Below are 11999 nucleotides of genomic sequence, written 5' to 3'. Positions count from 1 at the left end.
GACATACACCATCACCTTTGACATTTAGCGTACACTACTGACTGGCAAGTTTATACTCGCTTAAATTTATTCTGTTTAATTCACTGTCCGTACACCAGTGTTCCATAACACATAAACAGTCGATACTGTTACTGTTAACTGCAATCTCGCCGGCCGCGGTGGTCTAGCGGTTATAGGCGCTCAGTCCGGAACCGCGCGGCTGCTACGGTCGCAAGTTCGAATCCTGCCTCGGGCATGGATGTGTGATGTCCTTAGGTTAGTTAGGTTTAAGTAGTTCTAAGTTCTAGGGGACTGATGACCACAGATGTCAAGTCCCATAGTGCTCAGAGCCATTTGAACCATTTGAACTGCAATCTCAAGTTCAAGGTACTTATTTTTAAGACATTGAATATTCAAACTCATAATCCGTAGATCAATCAAACGATCTGACTGTCCTATGTCTTTACACTCTGTTTATAAAGTCCCGCTTACTCATTTTAAAGCTATATACCTTGTTGTAGATTCCTCTGCTTGCAAACATTTAACTGTTTGCCAGTTATGTGGCGTTCTGGCGTTGTTCACTGTTTGGCCCACTGGCTTCGCGAGGTTGGCTTTCTGCTTCTGGTGTGACGACAGAGAGATCAATTTTATTTTTATAAATTGTTAAATATATATTTTTCTACGGCAATATCATTGCATAGTTGTTTCCAAGATAAATAGCGCTTTCTGGGTCCTGTAACATCCGTTCGTGACATTTAATTTGGCGCCGCCGCGTTTATTTTGTTTGCGATGTCTACTTTGTTCTCATAGGCTGTCACGAGCTCGATGTGGTCACGTGGTGTGAGTACAAATCCCTTGGCGGCGTGTGTTTTGTTTGACCGAACCCGATAGGCCGATATAGTCAGTCTCTAACCATGCTGCCGGGAAGATGCTAGCAACAGTATGTATTGATTTTATACCGCCATATTTGACAGATTTAGTTTTCAGGTTGGCGGTTGTTGTCTTGAGCAGGACTGAATGAATTACTTTGGAAGATGTCTTTGTTATCATTAAGGTAGTGTGTCGTAACCGAGTAGCCAGAATTTGAAGCTGAATAATAAAACTGTGGGTTATGAAGTTACTCTCATAACACACTGAGCCAAGGCTTATAGATGCCTCAGACTACAGTATAAAAACTTAACAAAAAGAAGGGAGAAAAGCCAGCCGTGGAAGTAAACGTATATTGTGAATGCCGTTGTGGTGTTGAAATTCATTGTGTAATTATTTTACGCAACTAAATTTTTATGTGACTTCGTGTGAAATATAGGCACATCATTCACCTTTGGGTGTTGGTTAAAACGGAAAGTATTTGATGTGAATGTAATATGAACGTTTTTGTTATAGATGCAGTTATCGTAGTGTCAAAAGCACATTCTTCTTATAAGATAGACCACAAAAGACTTGGTCGAATAAGTTATATTTGTGTTCTCCAAAATAAATAGTTATTTGCGTATTGTTAACCAGTACCACGTTGTCTGGTTCCGGATCAGAATGTTTGTTCTGGAAGTGAACCCCTTTTTGTTTTCGGTATACGAAAGGCGAAGTTTGCAAATAAGCTGCCACAGTTAGTTATGCTCGAAAATTATGGAGCATGGCCTTTGTTGACGGACCTCGATTTTTGCGGCAAGAATGGTCAGTTTCTGTATCATACTTGGTTACACATTAAAGATGAAATAAGACAGGCAGGGTTAAGGTCTATGTAAAAATTTGAAGCAGTGAATATAGGGGGGGGGGGGGGGGGGGGGTTGAGCTCTTACGTGGTTGAACCAAGTCTCCCTTGGGATCTGTTTCTTGTCCAGTACTAACTTGAATTTTGTATGCTTAGTAAATTAACGTTTTAAAATGTAATGTTGTTATACATCAGAAATAGTTTCTGAGACTGGTACAGCTATCTCCGTGACTGGAGACACTCTTGGTTACATTAAATACCGCTTGTTATGTAGACCCCTAGTGGGGAACTCCTGGAGGATGACAGAAAAGTTCATAATGTGTAGTAGAGACTGAAAATTGCCGCTATTTAGTCTTCCTACTTTCATCTTTATTTATTCATCCAATGATTTAAGATTTCTTGTTATAATACACCACAGGTAAGCAGCTCAAATGTACATAAACATAGTGCTATTTTCTAATCTTCAGTGAGACTTCTGTTTTTAATTGAGAGCTTTTCATGGAGGAAAGTGAAGTTTGTGTACAGTGAAATACCTACAGCTAATGAAACTTCCTGGCAGATTAAAACTGTGTGCCGGACCGAGACTCGAACTCAGGACCTTTGCCTTTCACGGGCAAGTGCCTGACCAACTGAGCTACCCAAGCACGACTCGCACCCCGTCCTCACAGCTTTACTTCTGCCAGTACCTCGTCTCCTACCTTCCAAACTTTACAGAAGCTCTCCTGTGAACCTTGCAGAACTAGCACTCCTGAAAGAAAGGATATTGCGGAGACATGGCTTAAATGAATTTCTCATTTTGTGTGGCCCATTTCCAATCAATTTATTGAGGCATCTTCAGTGGTAGTACGTGTTAGTGAAGATGCCTTAGTAAATTAAGGGGAAATGCAGCTGTTAAAATGAAAATTGTAGGCTTATCTATTAAATTGCATGCAACCAGACACAAGCTAAAAATTATTTATATAAGCCTAATATTGATAGTAGCAGATGAAGATAGACCAATGACTTTAGAGGCCAATTTTATTTTCCCCATTTTAAGGGTAACAACAAAACTTTAACTTTGTTATTCTGTTCCCCTCCAATGTCACGTTTCTGTACAGTGTGGTTTGTTACTAGTTCTGTGATTAAACATAGGCTTTACCACAGCAGTTTGCCATCTAAAATCCTTGTAGAATAAATTGCCTTATTTTGTTTCAGTGATCATGCAAATTTTTTTTAGTACAGTACACTGGAAGTAGCTAATAAGACACTAGCCATCAGCTTTGATTGCCAATGTCGCAATCATTCGCAGTACATAAAGACTACAGAGACTATGCTCTCAAGTGATCATGTGTGTTGTAACTCTTACTCTCCTGTCATCCCCACAGGAGGTAGGTTCCTTTCCTCTGACTGAGCTGCTCTTCTTTCCCAACCTTTCCTCCCTAAGCAAGGAACTAATGTTCACAAAATCTGCAGAATAGCTTTTTTCATTTCCTTTTAAATGTTATATATGCAGCATTTGGAATTTTGCCCCCTGTCACTTTGTAATTAGTTTGATGTGATGTGTGAAATAATTGTTTTGCTAACTCAGTGGGACTGTTTGTGTGGTATTAAGGTTGAATCACATTGGATGTCATTGGAATGAAAGGAGATGCCACCATCAAATTATCGTGTGTTCTACTCTAGACATATTGTCTTCACTTAGCTGAGTATTGAATGATGAAAGTGAAGTTTTGGAATACTGTTTGTGATATTCAAAGTTGGAATATAGTATCAGAATTAGGGATTTAGCAGTAACAAACCTTAATAATGGCTGATTTTCATAATGCTTGCTCTTGACAAAGGTTGTAGGTAAATTTTCTGCAATGCTGATAAGTGAAGGAATAGCAAAGGTGTCCTCCAAACATATCAAATAAACAGCATTTGCTTACTAGAGTAAACATAAAGATACCAAACAATAGTTAGAAGACAATACATAAGAGGCTTTTCTTTACTTCGCCTATTGTGCATTATTATATTTCTGGGTACCAAATAATGTCTAAAATAGCTGTATGTTTTTCCTTCGATAGAGCTGACTTTCACTGTCAAAAACAGGTTTTTATTGAAACTTCTTTCCTCTGCATATATTTTTATTTGCGCACAGTGCAAGGTTTTCCTTTGTCCATGTATTATAAAACCAAAATAAGTGTTTTCAGATATTTAGCCTCTTTTGAAGGGAAAACGTGCAGAGAAAATATCAAGGTCCTCGCGTCATAAATAAAATAGGTTCGTATAAGCAGTTGCCAGTGGGCTCATGCGCAGAGCTGAATTCGCGTATGAGCTGTGCCTTCCTCCCGCTTCTGGCTACTTGAAGCGTGGCTGTTTGCTGTATGAGCAGTAGCAGCAAGTAGCCAGGAGCTACCCGGAAAAATTTTTCTGGCACGCCCAAGCTACCAGATTCGCGCATGCGCAGAGCAAGCTGAGTTATAGTGGGGGGAGAGGTCCTTCCCCATGTGACCCGTGTATATGTTTCGTGTCATCGTTTACAGCTCCCACGTCAACTGAAATCAAAACAGATTTCTGTGGCTGGGAGCCATCAAGTGAATTAATATACACTATCATAACCACGAAAGACCAAAATAAGTTACTAGTTTCAATTTTCTGATTTTCTATTATTTCCACGTTATTAGCAATCAACCATTAATATCTTAATGAAGCTATTTCTGTCTGTTTTATAGAGAAATTTGCTTCTATTAATTTTGTTCCACTGAGGCAGTTCGTTTATTTGAAACGAAGTGTTTCATTCCGCACTATCGGCTACTTTCAACCTCGTTGAATTTAAAGTGCAAATTTTCATTTTCTGGGATGAATGATGTTACACCATAATAAAGAACCAAACATGAGAATACAGTACTGGACCTCCAAGAAAATTAGTATCATGAAAAGCTGAATATCAGGTACTTCAGAGTGCATCTGGACATAGAAATGTGCAAAGCGGAATAAAGCATTTTAGTATGGTTTATGAAATTCCAATGTTGCTGGAGTAGTCTCTGATGTCCTGTTCCTTTTATGACACTGTAAGATCTCTTAATACTATATACGTATGAACATCATAAACATTGATTTGAAGCTGACTAAGTAGGCAAATTTGGTCAGTAGTTTTGAACTAAATATTTTGTTTCAAATATGACAGATGTAGCAGAATTTTACAAATCTGCCTTCTGTGAAAGTGTTTTTCGATTACTACTTCTAGGCCTGAAGTTATTTCTTAATTTGTTTGTCTTAAATTTATAGAATGCCATTCTATGCTAAATTTTAGACTGGCAGTATACCATGTTTTATCATTTTAACTCCCCACATGGCTTCATATTTATTCCTAGAGTAGAATTAATCTGTCAGTTGTACAGTTTCTTTGCCTCGCAGACAACCATGTTAATTTTTTCACATTTTGAAATAGTCACGAAATTTATTGTCCTTCATTCTGGTGTAAGCTACACAAGAAACTCTCATTTTTTATTGTTTTAATAATAATAATAATAATAATAATTATTATTATTATTATTTGCAAGAAATTTGTATTCCATCCTACTAGCTTTTTGCAGTGCTGTGTAGATGTAAACCTGTTGGAAATGCTACATAACAATATTGCAGAGTACGAATTTTGAAAAAAAATCTGTCAAGGTCACCCCTTAGCAAAATTTCATGGTACTTCGAGCTGTGGAGTCTAATTTTGAAATGATATTTTGCCAAGAACTGCATCCGTATTTGCATCCTTTATCTGTGTGGGATATAAAACAATTGCTCTAAATACAACTCAGTATGTCCTCTTAACAACATGCCGCAGGGCTGCACATGGTCACGTGATGCCCCACCACACACGAAATTCCACCAGAAATAAGACAAAAAGCGTATGAGCAGAGCAAGCACCAAGCACGGGCTGCCTAAATCATCGTAGCTGTGCATGCGCAGTACAGTCTGTTTGGCGCTTTTTGGTAACTGTTCAAACGAACCTAATGCTACCAATGATACACAGTAGTAATACACTAGAACATGAAGCAGGAGTGAGCGTGGCAAAAATATGCCAACTTCTGATCTTACAACACAATGTTGCCGCTCTCCCCACACAGCTGTCAATATCAAAGCTTTCTTTATTTGATGATATGCATAAATGCTACCATTTGAAATGCATGTGAAATCTTTTGACAATTTGTTCTCTAAAATGTTAAAAAAGGCCTTGACTCACGCAACCTACTTATATAACAAGAACTGATATGATAAAGAAATCTTCATACAGTGCAGTGCGTTTGTTCTGCCTGAGCGTATCACTAGAATTGGGTTGTTGATGGTGCCTTGCTAGGTATGAATACAGGGTTGTGTGTCGAGTACGCTCACATTTCACTTTTTCTACTACATTTGTTCCTGCTGTGGATCACGATTCGACTCCTGTTTTTTTTTTTTCAGTAATTTTTAATCATTCAGGTGCTGGTGTTTCAAAACTTCTGACCACTTTGCTTCAGTTTTATTTATTTCTCTGTGAGCATAGGAATGTAAAATGTTCTTTTGGAATATATGTCTGAGCAGAATCTCGTGTTCCTCACTCTTTTTTTCTTTCAGATCACACTACTGAGATCTACTTACACCAGGGAGATTTTATTCAGTAATGTTCAAAAATTCTTTCACATATTGTTTTCATTTTATATTCTGTCATTGTGATATTTAGTTGTTCTGTTTTCGTGTACAGATCTCCATTCATTGTGTTTCAATATTCACCATACTGTTTTATAGGACCTTGTATTTTTCTTAGGATTTCCCCTTCTTTTGTGTATTTTCTGTTTGCCCTGTTTTATTCAAATCCATGCATTTGTCTGCATATGGACATTATGATCGTACTACAGTAATCTTCTGGACCATATTGCAATACCAATTAGGACTCTTTCAGAGTAAGCTGGTGCAAATGCTTCGTGTTTAGCAATTACACACACACACACACACACACACACACACACACACACACACACACACACTTGCTTAACGAAAGATCCATACCTAAAGACTGAAAAGTTGCACAGGAGACTCCAATACATACCATTAAGACAGGAAATAAAGTAATCCACTGATTTATACTATAATGCTGCAACTTTGCTTGAGTGAAGATAGATCTGTTACTGTGCATATCATTAGTCAGCAGAAAGGCCATTTTGTCTTCCTTGACCCAAATTTGTTAGTCTCCCCATCATGGCAGTTCTTCTGTACTACCTCAAAAACATTATATTTCACATAATGTAAGTTCATGGAACTTCTTATGTACTATACGGTATCATTTGTTACAGCTGGTCCACTACTTCTGCCACCAGGTGACATCTGGCAGCTCTGAGGGTGCATCCTCACTGTGATTCATGAACCTCATTGCCAACACGAACATCAGCTGCAGTGACAGGTATTGCTCTATGACATGACTCTGGTAATGCACACAGAACACGAGTGTCCGTCAAACGCCTGCCAAATCTGCCACAGTCGTGAGTAGACCGCTGGGTTTATAAATCATATAATCAGTCCACTATCTCAATTGCCAATGTATTGAAATCAATGAAATATACTAGAAGAAACTGTAAAATACCTTTAGTTTGTTGAAAAGGACTGTTGAGCATTATCTTAATTTTTTAAATTCTGTGATAGTTCACTATGTGGTAAATCGTCGAACAACAATCTGTCCACAATATGTGATATTTTCTGCACGAGTCTAGTTTCTCTGAACATCTCACCACTGTCTTTGCAACACAGTGATGCAATGGGTACACATTACCTTTACCCCAGTAGGTGCTGCGTGGTTAAGGCAGTCACTCTCATTGGGGTAGGGCTGTTGTGCAATGTTGATTTTCTTACAATGTTACGGTATGCATTTCTGTGAAGCATATTTTTAAAAATGCTGGGTTTAAGTGAATTTTTTTCCAGCATTTGCTCAGATGAATTTATTATACAGGTTCATGTAATTTGAAATGAAAAAAGTTTTCGTGTGGTTTTATACTCTTTTCTGTGCTTCTGTTTTCATTATTGGTATTCCAGTAAGGCTTCACCAATAGTTATCTGTGCTATTATCTTGAACTGTGTGTCGGTTAACACCTATTGCTAGTGATCGTGGTAAGCAAAGATGGCAACTCAGCTGATTTGTGTATCTAATGGCAACATTATTTTTAGTTTCAGTTCTGGGAGAAAGGAATATTGTGTTTTAACATAATAATGCCCTTTAGCACAATATGTATCATAGTAAAATGAAATTGAATTTTCTACAGTTAACGCACATATGCTCAAACATGTAATATATTATTTAACACCAGGTTTTATCATTATTATATTATTGGAAATGTGATCTGTTTATTCAACTAAATACAATGTCCAGTCGAACAAAGAAAGGTCCAGTTTTTATGCCAAATCCTATTTAGTGGTAGAGGTGGATGACATCTCCAGGAAAATAACAACATAGACGCAGCTGAGGAATACCAGAAAAGTAAATATAACACCAGGTTTTTTGAAAACAAGTGATTATATTATAACTTGTGTACTGTTACTACAGATTCACAAAGTGCATAAACAAGTATGCCACGTATACTCAAATAAATAACTGTTGGACTTGTTTATAACAACACTCTGTAGTCCCTTATAACAGTCCTCTTGTGGAGGTCCATATGCCTTCAATACTGTTTGTATGTGCGCTTGTTTTGGGGTCCTCGAATGTCATTTTGTGATTCAGTCACACGCTTGAATTCATCATCATTCTAACATTGTGAGAGACAAGAATTAATGTTGTACACAGCAGAGGCGTGCATCGAGCCTGTACGGCCCGCCCGGGAACGTAGTCGTGGCTGCCGGGCAGCCCCGTCTCTCACCACCCGGCCAGCCGGTCGAGCCTCACCGAGCCCCGCCAGACTGCCTGGGCCCGCACGGATGCCCACGAGGCTCTGCTGTCTGTCAAGTCTCACGCCCGCCAGCCACTGCACTGCTGTGGTTGCGACTGACATCTTTGTGACAGTCGGCAAGTAGTTTCTTCTTCTGCACAGTATTTACCGACACACAACTTCACCTCTGGTCTTATAGAAAATTAACTGTAATGCCTGGAACAGCGTGAGTCCTTAAATCTGCTGTGTTTCTTGTAGTTGGTAAACCAATATATTGTTACACGCTTGTAATAAAAAAAAAAAACTAATCGAATTTTTCAATACATAACAAGGAAAGGGCCAATATTTAAAACTTTTTATTGACATACATGGAAGATAGCTGTATATCTCTCGGAAGAACTCATCTTTTTTTGAAATAAGTTCATCTTTTTCTCGCCAGCTACAGCTTCCTATAGACAGTCTGGCTTCAGACTTGGCTAATTTGGCACATATTGTCTTAAAAATATCCTGTTTAAATGTATTATTTCAGGGCTCAAACACAAACAGTTTCGAATTGTTCATTAAAAATGTTACAGTTTGGGAAATCTTTTTGAATTCCGATAAAGTTCAGTGCTTAGACATCCTACACGATTTCCTACAAAAAAATTCATCCCTCTTTGGATGAAAATATCAAGAACACAATGGAAAAACTTTCAAAGATTATTTTTCTGTTGTGTCTAGTAACAAGAGCTGGATTTGAAATCTCTTAGAAAAGACAATAATTTTCGAATTCACATCAACTGTAAATTAAAATGAGCAGCTCCCGGAAACTTTCAGTGACTGTAAATGACAGAAATGTTATAAATCTTTGTCACGGATAAGTACCTAGTGAAACTGAAAGGCGAAAATCCCAACTGTACCAAATAAAGCAGTAACGAGATACCTGCCTCATCCAAACATTTGTCTGTAAAGGCTATTCCATCTTACTCTTATATAAAAAATAAGTAGAGAAACAACCTTTTCGGCAAAAGTAACTGGAAATTGTCTTGGAACTTCTGTGATTCCTGTCTTGAAACTTTTGTACCATTCAAAGCAGGCGGATCCTTCTCAATAAATTCCAAGAAACGGTTCAGCCAGTTAATTCCATAATAAAATCTTATAGGCCAGGAGAAAAGTGTAAAATATTTTAATATTGCGTACGAGACGTACCCCTCTTGATGTGACACAACTGAAATGTAAACCATAAAAAAGCACTAGGGATTTTAAACATTTGCTTGGAATTCCGTTACTTGTATGTCACACTAAGTACTTCTTTTATAAGATGTGAGTTCACAGATACCAGATTTCTGTGACGGAGTGTCACATCACCAAACGTTTAGGAACCACTGCTCCAAGGTATCTGCAAAAATGACATCGCAGCTGTACGATAGAGCCACGAAATTATCAATTGAATGCAAATGTATTTGTTAAAATAAAGTTAAAACAATGAAGGAACACAAACTGCAGGCAGTAAAGACACAGTTTATTGGAAATTTTCTTTTTTCATGTAAATAAAGCAACATTCTTCTTGTAATGCTATAACGACCTTCTGGCTGAATTTGTTCCTGAAACAAGCAATTAAGACATTAGAGATTTGTGGTAACGAAAATAAGATGTTATGGAAACCTATGTGAAACTTACAATGCTGTTGCAGTGCACCACAAGCAGGTCATTCACATTTTCTGTAGATATTCCATTACGTTTAGTGGTAATTATAAGTTCAGCTCTACTAAATACCCTCTCACTAGAGGCAGGTGTACAAAGGACTTACCATGCTGCTTGCGACACTCTAGAATACGTTGTTCTCGATTTCCACCACTCCAGAAGTGACTGCTCTTTGTCTGGTTTCTCCATTAAGAGATACATGTAAACCTCGTCGACAGTTTCCTTCTCCTCCGCCCACGATGTAAAGACACTCTTTGCACGTTTTGAAGATGTCGGTGGCAAGGCTCCGTCCTCTGTGTGACATTCTGCAAATAATACAACAGGACTGCATGGAGGTAGCTGTTAATAAAATTAATGCATTTTTCACAACTTTTCTTCAGGGCATGATAAAGTATTTATTTAGTGGACCTACATAACACCACATTTACCATAAAGTGCAGCACATCTGGAACGTGCTGCGGTATAAACTTCCTCTCTCTGTTGGTGAAAGTTGTTTCACATGTCGCACCTGTGATACTAGAAATGTTGCAATCAAATGCTCTGGCTTTATTTCAATTTTTTTCTCTTAAGAGTTTCTGTGCACGTGCTTTCAGCATTGCTACTTCCTGCAAATGATTGATAATATTGAGCCACACAGTCTTCTTTAAATATCTCTTATTCAGCTCTGGATGTTTAAGATTTATAACCAAGAATTTAAATTTTATTTGTTTATAACAAAATCGTTTCAAGAGTATGGGAGTGCTTACCTCACAGTCTGCTGCATTCTCAGCACAGTGTTCTTGTAGCTGGTACACCCATGGCACAAGCAGCTGCAACGTCGGACCAGTCAGCTTCCATAGCCTTTGTAGCATCTTGGAATATCTCAAGAAACTGAATTTGTCAACTGTCCGGTGATTCCAGTTCTCAAACAAGTGTATTCAGTGCTCACTTGGAAAGTTTGCAACTTTAAAGGAATGCAATTACTGAAAGGCAGGTTCTGAGACAGACTTCCCTATTTAAACAAAACTGCAGTGAATTAAAGGGAGGTAGAGTGAGGTAATGGACCCCACCACACCCTGAAATCTTGGATGTGGTGAAAGACTGATTTGTGGGAGGGGACGGAGTTCTAGGCTAAATTGGAAAGTGATACTTTGTTTGTTAGTTAAAAGTTGTGGCAACAGTTTGAGATATGGCATTACCTGATGTTTATGAATGCACTATATTTATTGAATTCTTATATATTTGGTGAATCGTTCACCGTAAAAACTGAAATTACTAGGGAGCTCCAGAACCCATACTGGATAATGGACATGTCATCCTACGCAAATATTTTGATGCATGTTATGTACCCATATGTCATAGTGATAGTGGCCACAAATGCCCACTCCCTGCCAACAAAAAAATGTTCACGTGTTTTGCAGTTTGTAATAGGAGCATGTTTCAAGAATGTAACTTTTGTTTTGAGATTGTGTAAGCTCATTTGTAACTTACTTTCTGGCTGAAAGTAATGCAGTTTAAATTCTGATCCAAATGTCCAAATGATGATGATTTTTTGTGCCTGCAAATATTTTAAAATCATAGATAATTGTTGACAGTATATTGCAATGTTGAATATTCTTCCTCCTGGGAAATTAGTTTAGATTATGGGGTTGGTGTTCTGCATTCATGCCTTGGACAGGTGGCTTGAATAGATACATCCTTATAATTGTCACAGATTAAATACACAATTTTGCTAGGCTAGTTGAAGCATTCGGAATGACGGATATAGGGTGATACAGCCAATAGTTGATAGATTAACAATT

The 11999-nt window shown here is 38.0% G+C and overlaps 1 long non-coding RNA gene across 1 annotated transcript; it reads left to right on the top strand.

Annotated features, from left to right (window-relative positions):
- Window positions 1–858: 858 nt before the first annotated feature.
- Window positions 859–10547, top strand: LOC126183215 (uncharacterized). Its single transcript, XR_007536707.1, has 3 exons — window positions 859–919; window positions 6973–7079; window positions 8454–10547. It is a non-coding gene; the product is annotated as an uncharacterized LOC126183215 (long non-coding RNA).
- Window positions 10548–11999: the final 1452 nt, after the last annotated feature.

This window comes from Schistocerca cancellata, chromosome 4 (assembly GCF_023864275.1).
Source record: "Schistocerca cancellata isolate TAMUIC-IGC-003103 chromosome 4, iqSchCanc2.1, whole genome shotgun sequence".
Lineage (NCBI taxonomy): Eukaryota > Metazoa > Arthropoda > Insecta > Orthoptera > Acrididae > Schistocerca > Schistocerca cancellata.
This window is presented reverse-complemented; position numbering and strand designations above follow the sequence as displayed.